Source organism: Sarcophilus harrisii, chromosome 6, assembly GCF_902635505.1.
Source record: "Sarcophilus harrisii chromosome 6, mSarHar1.11, whole genome shotgun sequence".
Classification (NCBI taxonomy): Eukaryota; Metazoa; Chordata; class Mammalia; order Dasyuromorphia; family Dasyuridae; genus Sarcophilus; species Sarcophilus harrisii.
In genome coordinates this window covers 9458874-9479060 of record NC_045431.1, presented here as the reverse complement: position 1 = coordinate 9479060, position 20187 = coordinate 9458874, and the positions used below count along the sequence as shown (strand labels likewise).

Genomic DNA, 20187 nt, shown 5'->3' with positions numbered 1-20187 from the left:
CTTTCTTTCTTTCTTTCTTTCTTTCTTTCTTTTTCTTTCTTTCCTTCCTTCCTTCCTTCCTTCCTTCCTTCCTTCCTTCCTTCCTTCCTTCCTTTCTTCCCTTCCTTTCCTTTCTCTTTTTCTTTCTTTCTCTCTGTCTCTGTCTCTCTCTCTGTCTCTGTCTCTCTCTTTCTTCCTTTCCCTCTCTCTTTCTTTCTTTCCCTCTCTCCTTTCCTTCTTTGTTTCTTCTTTGTTTCTCTCTTTCTTTACTTCTTTCCCTCTCTTTTTCTTTATTTCTTCTTTCTTTCCCCCTTTATTCTTTCTCTTTCTTTCCTTCTTTCCCTCTCTCCTTTCCTTATTTATTTCTTCTTTCCTTCTTTATTCTTTCTCTTTCCTTCTTTCTTCTTTCTCTCTTTCTTCCTCATTCTCTTCCTTCTTTCCTTTCTTTCTCTCTTTTCTTTTCTTTCTCTCTCTTTTTTTTTTTATTAAATTGATTTACTTTTAAAAACAATGGAAACTGCCCACCTGCTTTTCTTAAATGATGACTAGCCAGGGTTGGACAAACTCTCAATGCCGGACTTGCTAAGTGTCCAAGTTCTGTTCTCCATACTTCAAGTCGAAAATTAGAGAATATCCAAACCAGCTGAATCAAAGAGATTCCCCTCTTCATTTACCCCATCCTCAACCTCACCCCCACTCCTGCTATGGCAGCCCCAAAGGCCCAAGTGATGATGAGTTATAGCCTTTGGGAAAGTCCCACTGCCAAGGGGCAGGCATAAAAGACCTTGAGAGCTGGTGATGACAGTCCAGCTGGGAGTGACTTACTTACTTCCTACAGAGAGGGTTACTCCACGGTAACCTTATCATCTTGCAAATCAAGGGTCACTGCTGGAAAGGATTTGTTAAACAGAGATTTGAGGACTTGAAAGCAGATCCTACATTTTTCCCGAAGGACCCAGGGTTAAGGACTGGTTCAGCCATGTGAGCCCACAGACAAACACAGCCATATGGAATGGGTGAGCATATTTTTGCTCAAATCTATTTTGGAAAATGGAGTAAATTTTAGAGCTCCATTTTTCAATGTCCCCCAAAATAGAATTTGAACTAAAATGAAAAACCAGGAACTCATGACTTTCAAGTTTTACATCTAAGAGCGTGGATCTCTGAACAACTCTAAATCTCTTTGACCCTCCCTCCTTCTCTCCCTTTCTTTTCTCTTCTCTCTTTCCTTTTCCTCTTCCTCTCTCCTTCTTCTTCTTCTTCTTTTTCTGCTTCTGCTTCTTCATCTGCTTCTTCTTCTCCTTTTTCTTCTTCTTTCTTTCTTTCTTTTTTTCTCTTTTCTCCTCTATCTCTGTCTCTGTGTCTCTGTCTGTCTCTCTCCCCCTCTGTCTGCCCCCCACCTCTCTCTCTCTTTCTCTCTCTCTCTCTCTCTCTCTCTCTCTCTCTCTCTCTCTCTCTCTCTCTCTCTCTCTCTCCTTCTCTTCTTAATGATAAAATGATCTGACATAGCACAAAATGCAAATCGTGTGCTATTGCCTTAAATTGTTCCAGTTCATTTAGCTTGCTACTAGCATTCATTATAGCTAATTATTGTAACAGATTTTTATTATTCATAATTACTTTTTCATGTTGTAATGATCATAAATTTTAAAAATTCTGGTCATCATCAGTCACCATTCATGCTTGTCAGATTTTTTTTTACAGAACATTTTGCATGCTCATTATCATCAATATGTTTGTAGGCTGTTATTATTCATATCTGGTAGGGCCCTTTTGGGGTATTCAGTGCTACTTCTGAATTCAGCCATTTTTGAACCTAATGACAAACTGATGCTCAGTTTAATTTTAGAAAATCAAATTAACTACCTCTGATTAAATGTACAGCACATTTCACTATGTTAACTATGTCAAGTTCATTGCTGTGTGCAGAAAGAGAGGCTTTGCTAACAGCATCACTAAGCAGCAAGTTTTCTTTTGAAAGATCAGCTTTGGGAAACTGGTACATCGAGACAACCTCGAGCACTCTCCATGAATGGGAAAATAATGAGCAAATATTTAAGAAAGTGCATCTACTCAGCTAAGGCCATTTGCAAAGGCAGTAGGCAAATGGGCCTGAGCACAAGAGCCGGTCGGTCTATTCATTTTGCCCAACTTCACCGGTTCATGTTAATGGCTACGGCCGAATTAATTTTGTACCATCATTTATCATAGAATTAATAATAATGCCTCATGTTGGTCTGACATTTTCCACTTACATAATTCCAAACCTTATCTCAATTGACCAACAGCTCTTGGTTTGGAGTCTTGGGACTAGACTTTAGATAAAAGAGAAGGAGGGAACTGAATGGTGTGATCTCTTAAAATGTGCTCAACTACAACTCTATGGAATGGTTCATCCCAGACAGAAGTAAGTTAGTTCTTTCTTTCTTTCTTTCTTTCTTTCTTTCTTTCTTTCTTTCTTTCTTTCTTCCTTCCTTCCTTTCTTCCTTTCTTCCTTTCTTCCTTTCTTCCTTTCTTCCTTTCTTCCTTTCTTCCTTTCTTCCTTTCTTCCTTTCTTCTTTCCTTCCTTCCTTCCTTCCTTCCTTCCTTCCTTCCTTCCTTCCTTCCTTCCTTCCTTCCTCTCTCCATCACAAGACCATTGGAATTGGCCTGAAATTGGCCTCATTGTTGAAAAGAGCCACATCCATCACTTAATCTTGTATTTGTTATGTACAGTGTTCTCTTGGTTCTGTGCATTTCACTCAGCATCAGTTCCTGTCAGTCTCTCCAGGCCTCTCTGAAATCATCCTGTTGGTCGTTTCTTACAGAACAGTAATAGTCTATTACATTCATATCCCATAACTTATTCAGCCATTCTCCAACTGCTGGGGCTCCCCTCAGTTTCCAGTTTCTGGCCACTACACAAAGGGTTGCTATAAGCATTTTTGCAATGTGGGTCCCTTTCCCTTTTTAAAGATCTCATCAGTCACAACTCCACCAACAATGTATTAATGTCCCAGTTTTCCCACATCCTTTCCAACATTTATCACTATCTTTTCCTGTCACTTGGCCAATCTGAGAAGTGTGAAGTGGTATCAGGAAACTCCTGAAGGGAATAAGTTACAATGGATTTACAGCTCAATGTTGCTAAAATCAGTTTGGGAGTTTTGTCCACAGGACTTCTCTACAGTAAAGAATTAATGGGTCCACCAAAAAGGAAACAAAGTTTAGAAGAAAAAAAGGCAACTACCAAATTTCCACTTGATTTCATGCCACATCATCACAATGCAAAGAACTATTTAAGACAACGGTGTCTAATTTCCATTTATCTGAGTTCAAATTGCACTTGTCAGTCTAGACTATGTCTAGTTGACGTCAAAATAACTACTCAATTTGATGTATTCAGGCACACAGCCATTCAGTGAAGTTAGACAAGATCAGTTAAAGGGATGTTTAACTGAATCGATGGGATTTTGTTTTCTTTTTAAAGATTGGGAGGTCAGTGCAGTCAAAGAACCAGTACTCCCAGTCTAGAAGACTGTCTTCTATCACCAAATGGAAAGGCACTATTTTCCCTCTCCCCACCCCACCCCCAAATAAAAATCACTATATTTCTGTGTCCTCCACAAAAATCCCGTTAAATACCAAGTAGGTCCAGTGATAGAGGAAGGTCACTTTCTAAAACTGTAAATCAGATAATCCATACAAATAAAGGTTCAAGGGCAAGTCAAGACATGGGGAAAAGAAAGATGAGTTAGGAAGAGAGAAGAGGGATGATGACTGCCTTCCAGGATTTGATGTCATCATCATAAGAAGGAAGACAGACTTATTATATGTATATTGTTGAAGAAAGCAAACCAGAGGAACTTTCCTCAGCTTTATGGTCATTTCCTGGTTTTTTTCCCCCTATCTCTAACATCATATGGTTTTAAATTGGGAAGAAGTAGGATTTACTCAACATTGGTCTGTATTAAGAGCTACTACCCAGAAGATTGTTTACAGACTGGAAGCTTAGATGAGGTAACTAAGTCTCTTAAAATGATCATTTTCTATAAGCACCTCATGGGAGGAAGAGCAGAAGGTGTGGGTTGTGGGTGGCAGTGGAGGGGAGGGAAGGCAAGGAGTCATTGGAGATTCAAAAGTTGAGAAGATGTACAGAATGTACTGGGACCATTGAATTAACTTATGAAAGTTGATTGTTAAATTTTTATTATGAGCATTTCACCTCAGAAACTGGCAAATAGGACAAAAGGGTTTCAATTTATGGTCTTGTTGATTTTTTAGATTTAAGAAAATTATGGAGAAAATGTTATGTTCCCTGGTCTTTTCTCCCCACAAAACTGGTTGGTGGTGGTTGTCCTTCGTTCTCTAGGAGGACCAGAATTACATCATTGTGTCTGGGTCAAGGTACAGAGTGTCTGATTGTGGCCAATCAGACCAACATAAGTGGGAAGGCTCTAGCACAGGTTGGACACAAATAACACAAATACAACACAGATATTTGCCATGGAAATGTCTTTAAATATGCACATCTCCTATGACTTTTGAGCCACCACAATTCTGTTTTGCTCATATAATACAGCACCTTCTCTGACAAGGGCACACCATGTGGAGTGGTCCCGAGCCATTGTCTTCCCCTGACTCACAATCAATTTCAAAATTCTTCAGAGAGACTTTGAAAGTGTCTTTGTGCTCTTTTTTCTGACTTCTTTATGAGCATGAGTTTCCATAAAATAGTCTTTTAAGCAAATGTCTATTTGGCTTTCGAACAAGTGGACAGCCCATTGGAGCTGCATTTTCTGCAGCAGAGTTTTTGAATCCTTGGCAGTTTAGCTCAAGAAAGGGCCTCAGTGTTGATACCTTATCACACCAAGTGATGTTCAGAATCTCCCCAGGACAACTCAAACAGAACCTATTCTGTTTTCTGGCCTGGTGCTAGTAGGACTGCTGAGGTTTCCCGGACGCCCAACACCGAGGACAGCAGAATGACTCTTCAGTTTGGTCGGCAGCCTGGACCTCTTCTCTCCACATTTCCCTTGGGAACCTGGCAAGCCCTGAGCCAGCTCAGGTAATGCATGCATCCACCTCATCATCTATGTGCACATCCCTGGAAAGTATACTACCAAGGGAAATGAATCTCTTCACGGCGTTCACAATCTCTCCCTTTGCTCTAATTGGTTTTCAGCACATAATGCAACACAACTTTTTTCTCCATGTTCCAGGCCTACTGCTTGTTCCTCCCCTCTCTTCTCAATCCAAATCTTCATCTGAAGAAGCTATATTGGGCTTGCATTGGACAATAAAATTTTATTTATTATTTATATATGTATATATATATATATATAATTTATATATGTATCAGAATTATTATTAATATGTATCTGTTAAATGTTCACAACATACCAGGCACTGAACAATTTATTGGTGATAAAAAGAAAGGCAAAAATCTACTCTCTCTCCTCAAGCAGCTCATGTGGGGAAGAATATTTGAAAATAACTGTTTATGTACAAAATACAGAGAGAAGAGAGGGAAGGTCATCTCAGAGGGAAAGCCCTAATAGTGGGGGATGATGTGGGATGGAAAATACTCATACAAACAGTAGGCTTTAAAGTTGTATTTTTTATAGGAATTTAGGAGTTATAGCACAGTTCATAAATGGCAGCCTCACAGAACAGTACGAGCTCTAGCAGGAGATACGTTGACTCCATTTTCATGTCCTCATTCACTATCCCTAACTTCTTTATCTCAGAAGAAACTAGTTAACTCATTGGAATTAAGGTCTGCTAGATGGATGTTATTTATTATGAACAATGAAATCATTAACTCCACTCGTTAGTCCCTCCTTTCCGCATTGGCCAAGAGATAAAACATTAAAGCAGTTTATTTAGAATTCTATGAGTGGGAAGGAAGAGGCAATCTTGGTATTGCCATTATACCTAGAAACACTATTACAGTATGTCACAAAATAAGGTGACCAATGGGGCCTAAAGTTGTCTCATAAATTTGTTAATGCGTGACTGTGATCTCGAGATCAAGACCAAATGAGAGAGCTGAGTCCTATACCACCTATGTTTAATGAATAGCTCCATTCAGGTAATATTTAATCCATGTTTATACAGTTATTATTTAATTAGTAATTCGTAACCCAGATCCTTAGTTCAAATTCCCTTGCCATAAATGTCATTGAAAGCTAAACAAATGTTTCTTTTCTTTTCCTTCTGATAAGTATCTCAGAAATTAAGTAGAACAGACAGAACTTTGACAGATGAAATTGAGACTGAAATTAAGACAAAAATACGTTTTAACTCTCATAGAGTCGTAGAGCTTGAAGACCTTATTTTTAAAAGACCCAGCTTGCCCTCTATATTCTGGACCATCATCAATTCTTTTGATTTTTATCTTGCACTGGACTTAGAGATTTTTCACAGTTCTGCCTCACGCAAATGCAATTCACACACAAGTCAAGACATTGGTTAGTGGTGCCACTGATCCTCTTCAAAAAGGAGGGATAAATAACAGGAGCTTAAAGGGACCTAGTCTAAGACTGGAAAACTAAGATCTATCAATGGGAAGTGATTTTCCCCACATCGTATCACTGCCTGGTGACAAAACCAGAAAAATGGGACTAAAGAATCTCGTCCTAATGGGCACTTAGGGGGTCACTGGATGTAGTCCTTTTCTTTTGCACAGCTAGGATGCTTCTTCCTGACCACTACCCCTCACTACCCACTCTTTAGAAGTGAGCAACCAATCAAAAATAGGAAAATTGCTTCCATATAATTCAAGTAAGCCACATTGAACTTATAATTCACTAAAACATGTCGATTTTTTTCAAACTCTTGTTCATACAAATGAGTTAATGCAAACTTCAGCTACATAAAAAGAAGGCTAGATGAGAGTCCCAAGTTAAGAAATGATCTCTTTGTCCTCCCTTCTAGACCATTCATAATGGAGTGTTGGGCTTAGCTGAGGACCATCAGAAACAAAACACTGAATAGTCAGATAGAATGCAAAGGAATATGGCCAGAATGGTTAAGGGGACTGGAGAGTATGACATGTGAAGATCAGGTGAAAGAACTGAAGATATATTGCCTAGAGAAGAGAAGACTTAAAGGAGACATGGTAGTTGTCAATAATCACTTGAGGAAGTCTCGATTTAACTCTGCTGGACTCCAGAGGAAAGTTATGAACAATGGGTGAAAGTTCCATAGATACAAATTTAGGATTAATATCAGGGAATTCGTAACACAATCAGAACTACCTCACATTTTTCTTATTTGAGTTGACTTTGGTTAGAAGATCTCTGAGTCTTGGAAATGCTATGGGTCTGCCAGGGGAAAAGGGAGCCTCTGCCTCAGTCCAACAGTCCTAGTTTTTTGCCCTTTGTTTGTCTATAGCAAACTTGTCTACGACTTGTTCCCCACCTTCTGCAGCCCTGGAACTTCTCTAGGTTCCCAAAGACCGAGTGAAGTCACGAGGAGGAAGGGGATGTAGTACTGCAGAATTTCTTTTTAGCAGAAATGTCAAAATGAATTTTTCCTCTATCAAGAGAGCCTATTGAAAAGAATGCTGGTCCTAGAGCATCGTACACAGTAACAGCAATATTATATGATGATCTCCTGTGAAGAACTTAGCTATTCTCAGCAACAAAATGATCAAAAGACAATGCTGAAGGATTTTTGAGGAAAGTTGCTGTCCATCACCCAACAAAGAACTGAGGACCTGTTGACTCTGCTGACTCTGGCACTTATTACCTATGTGACCATAGGGGAGCCTCGGTTTCCTCACCAGCAAAATGAGGGTACTTTAAGAGGGTTTTTTTCAAGAAAAGTGCTTTGAAAACATGAAAATCAGTTGGTGGGGAAGGGGTGGAAAGGACAGTTGGAGAGCTATGTACCCAAACCTGTGATTTCACTTGGTAAAAATCCTGCCCCTTACCTATGGCCACACCTTCAATGTATGTGACCAACTGGTCTACAATTTAGCCTTAAGAAATTCCAGGGATACTGAGAATTGTCAGAGCCAGAGCCACTCAGCTAGTTTCAGAGACAGGATTTGAATTCAGGTCTTCCTGACCAAAGCCAGTGAACCTTCCATAAACTTTTCTGGATGCATCTTGTGAGATATTATTGTGAATTATCATTAACAATTCTCTGAAAATAGGGTTAGAAATCCTGAGGTGGGGAATGAAAAAAGAGAGAATAAAGGATATGAGCTTACAGTGTGTCCTATTATTAATAGTTCCATCTCTCTAGGGAAATTGTTCCATTATGAAAGGTACTGGACATGATTATTATCCCTAGAATTGCTTAGATGACAGACAGAAAGCAGAACCTGCAAATTTCATTATTTTAGCCACATTGCAGATAAAATGGAATGCAGACTTATTGACATGAGGTTTCTCGGGGCTCTCAGAATTAAAAACAGTTTGTCAGTTTCAGGAGGAAAAATGAACCAAAGAATCAACTCTGCCCGGCCCCCGTGTTCATAAAAGCATTGTACCTTTGACATCAAATGCCTGTAAGAGGGGAAGTTAACAGTGATGGTTGAGTAGAGGAAGTCTTATTCCAAGCCTGACACTGGGATCCACATGAAAGTTTATGGGAGGACATTCCAAACTGATTAGACAGGTCAGAGCCTTTTCCAAGGGCCAGAGCCAGCAGGTTCAAATCAATTGTATTCCTTCCAATTGGCAAAGGATTAATGGAGATGTCTCCCTAGGGCAAGTAAATTGGGGCTTCACTCTTCAGCTGGTGATTAATGACTTGGTATTGTACATTTCGTGGTCTGAGACTGAATACTCCAGATCTAGTGTCCAAATACAATTTCTAGGGAACAGAACAAGATGCTCCACTCTCAACGCCACACACCAGTTAAATGGAATCAGACATTTCCCCCTGGATTTGTAGAGCTTTGTAGGAAAAGACTGAGTTCTTCTGGGATACAAAAGTGGATACTGGAAATAACTGAACGTAGTTTTACAAACACTACGACTACTGCTGCCTCTGCTATTGCTACTGCTGCTATTGCTCTTATTACAACTGCTGCTGCTACTGCTATTATTATTACTATTACTAAGGCTATGCTGCTGCTGCTGCTGGCTAGTATGACTGTTTTAGTTGTCCTGCTGCTGACTATAGCTGCTGACTACTACTGACTGCTGCTGCTGACTGTTGCTGACTGCTATTACTACTACTCACGTTGCTGCTATTGCTTCTGCAATTACTCTTACTATTGCTACCATGTTGCTGCTGACTGCTGCTGCTGCTGAGTCCTATTGACTGCTGCTGACTGCTGCCGCTGCTGTTGACAGTTGCTGCTGCTGATAGCTGCTGTTGTTGCTACTGGTGCAACTGCTGCTGCTGCTCCTGCTGGCTGCTGCTGTTGTTGCTACTGGTGCAACTGCTGCTGCTGCTCCTGCTGGCTGCTGCTGATTGTTGCAGCTGCTATTGCTCCTGCTGGCTGCTGCTGATTGTTGCAGCTGCTATTGCTCCTGCTGGCTGCTGCTGACTGTTGCTGCCGCTGCTGCTCTTGCTGGCTGCTGCTCCTGCTGGCTGCTGCTGACTGTTGCTGCTGCTGCTGCTCTTGCTGGCTGCTGCTGATTTGCTGCTGCTGACTCTGTTACTGCAGCTACTGCTGACTGTATTGATCCTGTTGACTGTTGCTGCTCTTGCTACCTGGTGCAACTGCTACTGCTTAATACCCTTAGCTGCTTGGCAACTGATAGCTTCACCTCTGTGAGACTTTGTTGCCTCCTCTGTAAGAATGAAGGGGATGGTCTTTACGGTCCCTTCTTCATCTAAGATCCTATGAACTTTTTATTATCATAAAGTTAGAACCAGAAAGGACCAGAGATCACAAGAGACTACTTCCATTATTTTACAGAGGAGGAAACTGAGGTTCAGAGAGGATAGATGATTTGAGCAGGGTAAAGCTCTTGAACTTCACCTCATTTCACAAAGTATAAAGAATCTTACAATAAACACTACCCAAGTGCTTTTAATGGCCCATCAGGTAGAATAAGTTGTATAGGTTCACTATATATTGGGAAAATCCAGTTTTCAGAGAAACACAAAGTCACTCCATCTCAAGGTGGAAAAAGGACCTTGAATATAAGATCCCTTTTGCTATACTGAGAACATGTGATAAACTATCTTTTAAAACTCCTAGGGAAAGGGAACTCACTAATTCCTGAGGCAGCACATTCAAAATGTAATTGTTAGTACATTTTTCTCACTTCAAGCTAAGTTGCTTATTTTGTAGCTTCTTCCTATAATTTGGGCTTTCTATTTTCCACATGACTTCGAAACATGTTGTTGGGTCATTTTTCAGTCCTGTCTGATTCTCCATTACCCCATTTGGGGTTTTCCTGGCAGAGATTCTGGAGTGGTTTGCATGTCCTTCTCCAGTTTCTTCTTATACCAGATGTTTTAAGGATTGAGCCACTTGCCCAAGGTCATTTAGCTAATAAGTGTCTGAGGTCAAATTTGAACTCAAAAAGATGAGTCTTCTTGATTCCAGACCCAGCATCATCCAGCCTTGCCTGTGTATTGGATGTCCCTATTTCCTGGAATGCATCCTTTCCTTATTTCTGTCTTGTAGTCTCTCTCTCCCTTTGAAATGAAGCTCAAAATGGGGCAGCTAGGTAGTGCAGTGGATAGAGAACTAACGCTGAAGTCAGGAGGACCTGAGTTCAGATCTGATCTCAGACACTTAACACTGCCTTGTTATGTGACCCTGGGCAAGTCACTTAACCCCAATTACCTCAGCTTAAAAAGAGAGAGAGAGAGAGAGAGAGAGAGAGAGAGAGAGAGAGAGAGAGAGAAGCTCAAAATGTCTTAAATTAAGAAACTTTGATCCATTTCTATTTCCCAACTATTAGTACCTTCTGTCTCAAAGTCTGTTATATTTAATAAATTTGGATATATTTGTGTTTATTCACTTTATAGTCATAATGGGTATGTCTGTTACACACACCTGTTACTTCTCCCATTAGATACAAGTTGATTAATTGTAGATTTTATTTCATTCTTGGCATGTCTAAGTAGACTCATCATATACCACAGTTGTGGCACATAGAGGGTATGATACGTAAGGAAAGCATGGTGATTGATTGATTAATTCAATAATTGTATTCTTAGTGGTCATCACACAGAATGGTGAATGCAGAGCTATATCTGTACCTTATCCTGTGTGACTTTCTTTTAAAAAAAAAACTTCATTTTTATTAAGAATTTAACAAACATTAAAATTTAAATACAGGAAAGAGGCATTTCTATGAAGCCAAAATTGTATCACGGAGCGATGAGTGCTTGCATTTTTTACAGTATATATTAAATAGAACACCATAGCAGTTTTGCACTATTTATGTGCCTTTCTAGACTGTCTACTACTCTCTTCTCTGTATTTTTAATGTTTTGTGTATGTTCTTTTCTTTTTTTCTTTCTTTCTTTTTTTGTAACTCTCACTAACCAGACATTCTCTTAATAACTTTTGGGCCCCTCCTGCGTGACTTTTCTCTACGTCCTTCCATGAATCCATAAATGAGGGCTCTCTGTCTCTTAATATTTCATGGACATCAATTCAGCCCATCAGCTGTCTGTCTGGTTTCTTTTACTCATTCTGCATATTTTTCTGGTCACACATCTTTTTGGTGATATCCGTAATTCCTCTTCTCGTGCTAATTTCCTCATTGGAAATTTGCCTCCTTGTTCACTTACACCTCCTTTGTAATCCCTGAATTGTCCTTTGTGTGACCCACAATTTTCATTCTTCAGAAAGTGTGGTTTTTCAAAATCAATCGGCATAGAAATGAGTGGACAAAGATGGGTATTAAAGAGATGAGTTTTTCTTTCAGGGAGAAGCTAGATTGTGATCACTACATATAGTGGATAACTTTACAGATACAGCTTCATCTGCTCTTCTTCCTCTTCAAGTCTAGGGCTAGTACATTGGCCATCTTGAAGTGTTTAAAGATGTTGATCATGACTTACCCAATCTTTCTTCTCCAGACTTAATGTCTCCAGGTCCATCAATCAAGATTCGTAACAGATGATGTCCAGTTCTCTCACTAGCCAGGTTACACTCCTCTGGATATATTCTAGAGATAATATAATATATAATAAATATAAATATATTATATCATATATAATATATACTGTATATTTTATTATATCACATGTAATATATTATTATGATATATATTATTATAGAGATGACAATCAATGGGTAATCAGGAGACCACTAACTCAGGGTCAACTTTTCAAAATTTCTTAACTTCTCAGAGGAACTTGTATTAGATGGTCTTTAAGAGCTACCATAATTTTTTTTAAATCATAATTTAATATAAAAAATCTGACATCCCATTGATGAGATCTAAATTGATAAGGGTTTTTGTAAATTCACCATTTTGCCAGTAGAGAAAATCCAAAAGTAAGGAGAGTGTTGCACTTAGATTTCCCCCCCAAAAAAATTGGTTTCTTTATTCAATAAAATAACATCTATAAAAGTATTTTATAAGAGCTGAGATAGCATTGGTACATTATTGTCTATAGTTTTTGACGACTCATGTGATGGCTTCTTTTCTCAGAATTGGCTTTGCTTTTATGATTATACATGGGCAATTCATTTCAATGTATACTTGGACTAAATGACTAAATGACCTTCAGCTCCTGCCAACTCTAAGATTCCAAGGTTCTATGCATTGCCTATCTAGAGGGTTTACAACTTCTCTAGAACTGATACATCTTCCTGTTTATATAGTACAATGTGTTTGCCATGAATCTAGTCTAGAAAACCAAATAAAAATTCAACCACTACAGAACAAAAGTATCAACTACAGCCTAGAAATGATGTTTAAGGCATGGGTTCTGTGCCTGATACCAACTGCCTATGTGACTTTGAGGCAGTCACTCGTTTTAAATCCAGAAATTGCCACTGATGTTGGACTTTGGAGACAAAGCGGGGGAGATGTAAAATAATAAATAAACGTAAAATGAATCAGATCTTCATCAAATGAGATGTGTGGCATTTGTTTGTTTTAATTTAAAATTCAACATATAATATTTCAGCCTGGGTAGCCTAGGGAATGCTGATGAAAACCAGGCAAGATTCCCAATTTCTACTTCCTGGAATCTAAACTTTCAGCTAGTTGAAATCCTAGCCTGTTCTCCTAAATTCAGTCTAAATTTAAGTTGTAAGCGATCTCTTCCTCCTCTGAACTCTCATAATATTTTACATCTCTGTTATGAAGATTACATACCTTACTATTTGATTCAAAAGACATTTATTAATTACCTACTATATGCAAAACTCTATGCTAAGTCCTCATAGAGACACAAAGATGAAAAAGACAGTTTATGGCATCCATCAAGGCGTTTATAATCTAATAAAGGAGGGAAGATTATAATTGTGAAAATCCTAGTAGATGATAAATTTCACAAGGACAAAAACAGTCATAGATCTTTGTGCTTTCTTCAGTTTCTCATTCAATGCTTCTTTTAAAAAATATAAAAGGTTTAATAAATATTTAGTAAGAGAATTCATAAGCTGGTAACTTAACTTAAAAGGCAATTATTATCAACTTGTTTTCACCCCTGTGAAATGGGGAAGGAAAAATATAAGGCTATCTTACCTTAAAATGCAAAATTCTTAGACATACTTGAATAAAAATATGCTGAGCATATCTTAATTAAGTCCTATTTGTCACTGCTTGGAAAAATGACAACCTATTCAATATTCCAGTTACTTTGCCTAAACTCCTAATGTTTTAATACTCAGAAAATAATTCTGATACTTGTCAAATAGACCAGCCAATTAACTGGCAGTTCACTGACAGGACTTTTTAGCTAGAAAATCTTGTATCTAAAAATCCTTTAAAATGATATTTTATCTCTGCTACCTGATTACAGATTTAAGGAAACAGAGCCAAGGGGAACTTAATAAAGAGAAGCACAAATAAGGGAATAGGAAAACAGAGATAAGTAGATAGAGGTTTAAATCGAGACCGAGAGCTTGCTGGGAATCATTTACCATTACCCTCAGAATGTGTAGTCCTCTATCCATTTCTCAGCCGCTTCTTCATTTAACTGATTGTTTTTAAAGATTAATATTTTATTTTTTCCTTATAGCTCTGATTTTGAAGTGTCTGCTGGTATTGGCTTGGTATAAACCTCTCTCAAATTCCAGCTGTGTCCTATAGACAAGAATTTTTATATGTGTTCTCATAGGAAGGCTGTGACTGGTCATGTTGGAAAACTATTTTTGAACATTCGCTGATTTGTTGAGGTTTTTAAAAGCATGTGTGTGTGTGTGTGTGTGTATATATATATATATATATATATATATATATATATATATATATATTTGTATCACAGCTATTCCTTTCTACCCCATCCCTAGAAAACTAGTTTGTAACAAAGCACAGTTCAACCAAAATGACCAGTGCAGAAACTACATCTGTTCTAATGAGTGACACTCAGCATCTCTAATGCTACACATTCTCCTCAGACAGGAGGGAAGAGTAACTCACCATTTTCCTTCTAAACCCAATTTGTTGTTGCATTTCATCTGAGTTCAGCTGCCCTTTCCTGTGATTTTCTTTAACATTATTTTAGTCACGTGATTTATTTTTAAAGTCTTTACCAATAGCTCTAACCTAGCTTTTCAGCCTCATTGCTCATGATTTCTTTCCAGCACTCTGTGGTTCAGTCAAGCTTGACTTTCTTGCTATTTCTCGAACATCACACTTTGATGTCCAGTCTCTTTATCTTTGCACTCAGCTCTCCCCCATACCTGAAATCTCCTCTCTCCTTCCCTAAGTCTTTTAGAATTCATTATTTCCTTCAAGACAAGCTCATTCTTGTCCTTCTATGTTAATCAACAATCAAGTAACAAGAATATATTATGTGTCTACTCTGTACAAAGCACTATGGTAGACGCTGGAAATAAAAGTATAAAAAATGAAACAATCCCTATTTGCAAGAAGATTGCATTCTAATAAGAACTACACGAAGCCCTTCTGGAAGCTAGTGGTCATTTGCCCCCAACTTCCAAATATTCATTTTTGTTATATTCTGTATCTATAGAGATGTACACATTTTCTCCCCAAATTGAATGTAAGCTCCTCCAAGAATGGACTGGTTCATTCCCTGTCTTTATGTCCCAAGCCTATCAGAGACTGACCCACAGTAGGTGCTCTATAAATGTTTGTTGCTCCATGGAACAGAGTGTTTTCATGGCTTTGTTTTTTTTCAGTCTTTATCAGTTGGTGCAGATTTTCACATTTCTCTGAATTCCTGATATTTGTGGTTGCTTACAATTCAATAACAATATCCTACCACAGTCCTATAACACACTTGGTTCAACCACCCCTCAATGAAAACTCAATTTTGGAAGCCACCTTTCAATCCTAATCCATCTTCCTTATTTTCTGAAATCTTGACCTCTAAAAAAAATTATCTTCCCCACATTTTTTGCTATAGAAGGTAAAGTTTTAGAAGAGTTTGGCTGATAAATCCAGTTATTTACTTGCTTGCTAATAATGCTATTTGGTATTTTTTTTGAGAATGAGTCTCCCTTTCTCTCCAGGTTACAAGTGCAGCAAACAAATCCCTCTATTTTAATAGTGATCAACATGGGAGTTTAGACCTTCATTTTGAACTTAGGGAATTTCCTCTTTTTTTTTTTTTTTTTTTCCAGCAGCCTGGTGAGGCAGTTAATTAAGTAGCTCAGTGGGAAGAGCCTGGACTCAAGAAGGCCATATTCAAATCCAGTCTCAAACAATTGTCATATGATCCTAGGCAAGTCACTTAAGATTTGTTTACCTTAATTCACTGGAGACTGAAATGGCAAATTGCTCTAGTATCTTTGCCAAGAAAACTCCATGGACAGTATTGGAATATTGTGGTCCATAGAGTCACAAAGAATTGGACATGTTTGAGCAACAGGCAATCTGGTGGTTCTCCTCTCCATGGCATTCCTGTAATAGTTTTGGGAGGAGGAGGATAAATCTTTCCATGTTTCTTCTGTTCTATAATGCTCCTATTTTTTAGCCTTGAATACCCCCAGAACGACTTTGCCTCGCTGTATAACTTGCCAAGCTTTCTTTAAATTGGTTTTATTTTCTGCTGCTTCTCTCTGTTGTATGAAATAATACTGCTTGTAATCCTTCTTCATGAGATTTTATAAATGACTTCATATTCTAAGCTGGTCTTGCCTTTGGAAACCATCATTCTGTTTTGCAAGAAGTCAGATGTTTGGTGACTAAGGCTCTTTCTGGATAATCGCTCTTCCTTTTGTGGTAATTAGGTTGCTTTGGTTAAATTGTGTATAAAATTATTATTGTCAATCTCAAAGTCGGTTCTATTGTATATTCCTCTTTCTTGATTTTCAATTACCTGATTAAAAGAAAATCGTAGTCTCCCAGCCTGTGTTGTTCACTTGTACACCATATAATTTCTTAATCAACTAGAATGCACAGTGGATAGAGTGTCAGTCTTGGAATCAAGAGGACCTGATTTGAAAGCAGCCATCAGACACTTCCTAGCTGTATGACCCTGGATACCTAGGGTTTTGCCTCAGTTTCCTCATCCTCATATAAAGGAAATGACAAAGGATTTCAGTACCCCTGCCAAGAATCCCAAATAAGGTAATGAAGTCAGAAACTGCTAACAGCTAATCAACTAAACATATTTTTCTTATTATTCTCTCATAAAAAAGTAATTCTAATCTTTTCTCTGATGAGTCAATGTTCTCACTCTGCACAGACAGCCAGCTCAGTGAAAACTCTCACATTAATGATTCTTTTCCCAAATTAAAATTTCATATATATCATTCATTATCAATTTACTAGATTCTCCCCAACTCTAGCTTCTACCAACTCTTTTATTGATGAAATCATTCATGTTTTAGAGGCATATGGCTTCAATGGAATGTATGTCTTGGGCTTCTATCCATCCTTGAAGCTTGCATTCCCATAAATTTTCTCTCATCTTCATTTTTTTTCCTATCTTTGTACTGAAGTGGCCAAGAATTAGAAAGAATATCAATTGATTATTAAATTCATTGTGGATTTTCTCTACCACTTAATCCTCAATAATCAACATTGGTGGATGTTTTGATTATTTCCATGATTTAAAAAAAAACATAAGACATGAGTTCTGCTCTATAGAATGACCAACATCTAAAGAAATCATGTTTCTTGTCACCTCTGGGCATCTTATAAATCCCACTCCTCTCATTCTTTTCTTTGTCTCTTCAAGGAGAACCTGTGAGCTGTCTGTCCTTCCATTTAGCAACAACTTTTTTCTATAAAAAAAAATCACAATCAATATCACTTTGCCCTTTCAGCACTATGTTTCCTACTCGGTCACTGGACAAAGAACTCATATTTATGGATCTTTAAGTTTAAATATTTAGTTAATAATAATAGATTAATTAGTATTTAAAGATCTTATATTTATATTTTGCCAAGAGGCAAATTAAAATTTATTTATGTAAAAATTGGGTGATTCTCAGAGCCTTCTGCTCTCTTTCCCCTTATACTGCCACCATCATTGCAGAAATGAAAGGACACAAGCACTTAGGGACTGAGTGCCATTTTTAGCTTTTTTTTTGCTTCAGTGGGTTGCTATAGGCAAAAAAATAAAATCAACATCAAGTGATCAGAGGGGTGATTTGCTTCTCAGTAGCTATCTACTAAGGGTTGGTCCTCAGAAAATGGATATGATCTGTTGTCAGAGCCATATTTAAGGCCTTTCTGCCGTGGTAGTCCCACCAGAGCTTACATTTTCTTAGCCTGGACTTCAAGAGCCCAGAGACACCTCCATGACATAACAAGGCACCCTATGTGGAGGGCTAATGTGTTACTATCATGAAATTTTAGGGTCATCGATACTAGAGTCTTTTCTATGTTTAGGATCCCTATTTAATATCCAAACATCCATGGAAAGCCTCATGATAGTGGTTACACTGTTAAATAACCGTGACTGAGATATCAGAATAACAATATGTGGTGAGCCTGTTAGTTTTCAGGCTCTTATGATAACTCTGTGACTCCCCTGTGGAGATGCACCCTAGTGAGTATTCCTACAGATGCTACAGGTTCTGTGGTCTAAAGTGGCCATCATACAATAGACCCAGAAAAGCTTTCACTACCAAAGTCTTTGGCCCTGGCAGATGATCATCCTCAGAAATATAACACTAAAGAGTGTGAATTCTCATTTGCTTTGTTGCTACATCTCAAGGACCATGGGTCATTTCAGCTGACTTGAAGCTGAAACACTCCCTCTCTCTCTCTCGCTCCCTCTCCCTCTGTGTATGTGTGTATATATATTCCCTCCTCACCTCTATCTCATTAGAATGTGAACTCCTTGAGAACAAATTCTGCCTTTTCTATTTGTATCTCCAGTGCTTAGTCCAGTATTTTGCTCACAGGGCTTAATAATGCTTTTTGATTCACTTCTTCCTTCCTTCCCTTTTGCCTTCCTTTGTTCATTCCCAGAGGCCCACTCATTGCAGTATGGTACACCCTGATGTAATCATGTAAGGGAGCCCAAAAAGCCATCTGGTTCGGCACCCTGTCTTTGACGAGGGGTGGTAATATTATCCCAATTTTACCATTTCATAAATTGAGGTATCTCTTTCTACGCTCAGAACAACACATAATTAAATGCCTGCAGGTGGGAAGAATTCATCATGTAAGGACTCAGCATTTATAATAACCCAGGAGATTGAATTTAACCAATATTTATTGATAGGATTTGATTTCATTGTTTGACAGAAATTCACACTTCACAGCTCAACCCAATGGCTATTTTAGTCTCAGATTGGATTCCGGGAACAGCAAGACTGACAAAGTATTTGCTCCGCAGACTAAGGATAATCACCAGACAGAGACAAATAACATTCCCACACCCAGAGGTCTGTGAATGTCACTATCTCGTTAAGACGGGGCATGTCCTTCAGTACACTCACACAAGGTGTCAACTCACATCAGGAGAAGAAAATTGAGGGCCTGGAGCAGCCCCACAGCTCTGTCCGCAGGTCACACCAGAGGAGACGACTCAGAACAGGGAAAAGAGGGACGGATTTTAGGCTCAGAGGACATGGATTCAAATCCCACTTTTCTCCTTGTGGCTTCCACATGGTGGATAAGTAGAGGCTTCGTGACCTGGTGACTTTGGAGACTGCCCAGCGGTGCCATTTCTAGGTGTTGGAGGCTATGGACAAGGGAACATCTCAGGTGCCTTCCTGACTCAGGCCCTGCCTCAGCCAGCTTTGTCCCACTCACTCAAGGCGAGTTAGTTCTTGGTTGCCATGGAGAATGAAGAGCAGCAATGGGAGATCTCCAGCTGAAGGGATTTCAGAAGGAAGGAACAGTGGTGCAGGGCTGGACGTAAAACACATCCAGAGGACCAGAAGCTTAGAGCTAGAAAAGACCTTAGGAACCGTTGTTACTACTCCGCTTCAGCGATTCATTCAGAAAAAGTAAGTGATTTCCAGGAGATCATTGAGGTGGCAGATATTCTGACCCGCATGGCTTACACAGCAGCATCATGTTGCCTCCAAAACTGAGCGTGACAAAGTGACACAAACTCATTGTCTCCCAGGACAATCTGTTACTCACTCTGGCCCCAACTAGTAGCACAGTCAGACTGTCTCAGCTTTGGTTCCCAGAAAAAAAAAAGGTATAGTGAAAAACTGAGATAATTGCAAATGTAACTGAAATGAATTTTTCCTCCCTCTATCATAATGAGGAGTCAATTAAATAACTATCCATTTGATGCTACCCAGTCACACACAAGTTATACCCGATATGAAATGGATTTAATTTTACTGTTTTTAGGCAGATTTACTAAAATTGGTGATTCATCAATCAAATGAGCAGAGTTCAGTCAAGCCCTGGTTAATTAGTTAAGATGCTTAACCAACTGAAGTCGTCAAAGGATGAGAAAAAAAATTATATCTGAGGATAATTGTTTAGCAGAAATTCTCTAGCATCTCATTGCCTGTCAGCATCATTATCCACAGATAACATATGACCTGGTAAAGACTGGATTTCACAAAGTGAAATTTTTATTCCAAAATGTTAATTAAAATATTCATCTAAATTTTCCAAATAAAAGAGAAGAATCCTTAATTTTTTTCTTTTCTTTATGTAAGTTAAAACTTAGAAACATCAATTTTTAAAAAAAGATTTTCCTTCTTTCCATATTTTGACTTTTTAC

General features: G+C 38.5%; 1 long non-coding RNA gene across 1 annotated transcript in view; it reads right to left on the bottom strand.

The window, feature by feature from the left end:
* LOC116419871 overlaps positions 1-19237 on the bottom strand; it is a 132493-nt gene extending 113256 nt beyond the window's left edge. Inside the window, exons 1-2 of the long non-coding RNA XR_004230200.1 lie at positions 18952-19237; positions 11953-12059 (exon numbers count right to left, since the gene is read on the bottom strand). This is a non-coding gene — a long non-coding RNA (uncharacterized LOC116419871). The remainder of the gene's footprint in view (positions 1-11952; positions 12060-18951) is intronic.
* Between the last annotated feature and the right edge of the window lie 950 nt (positions 19238-20187).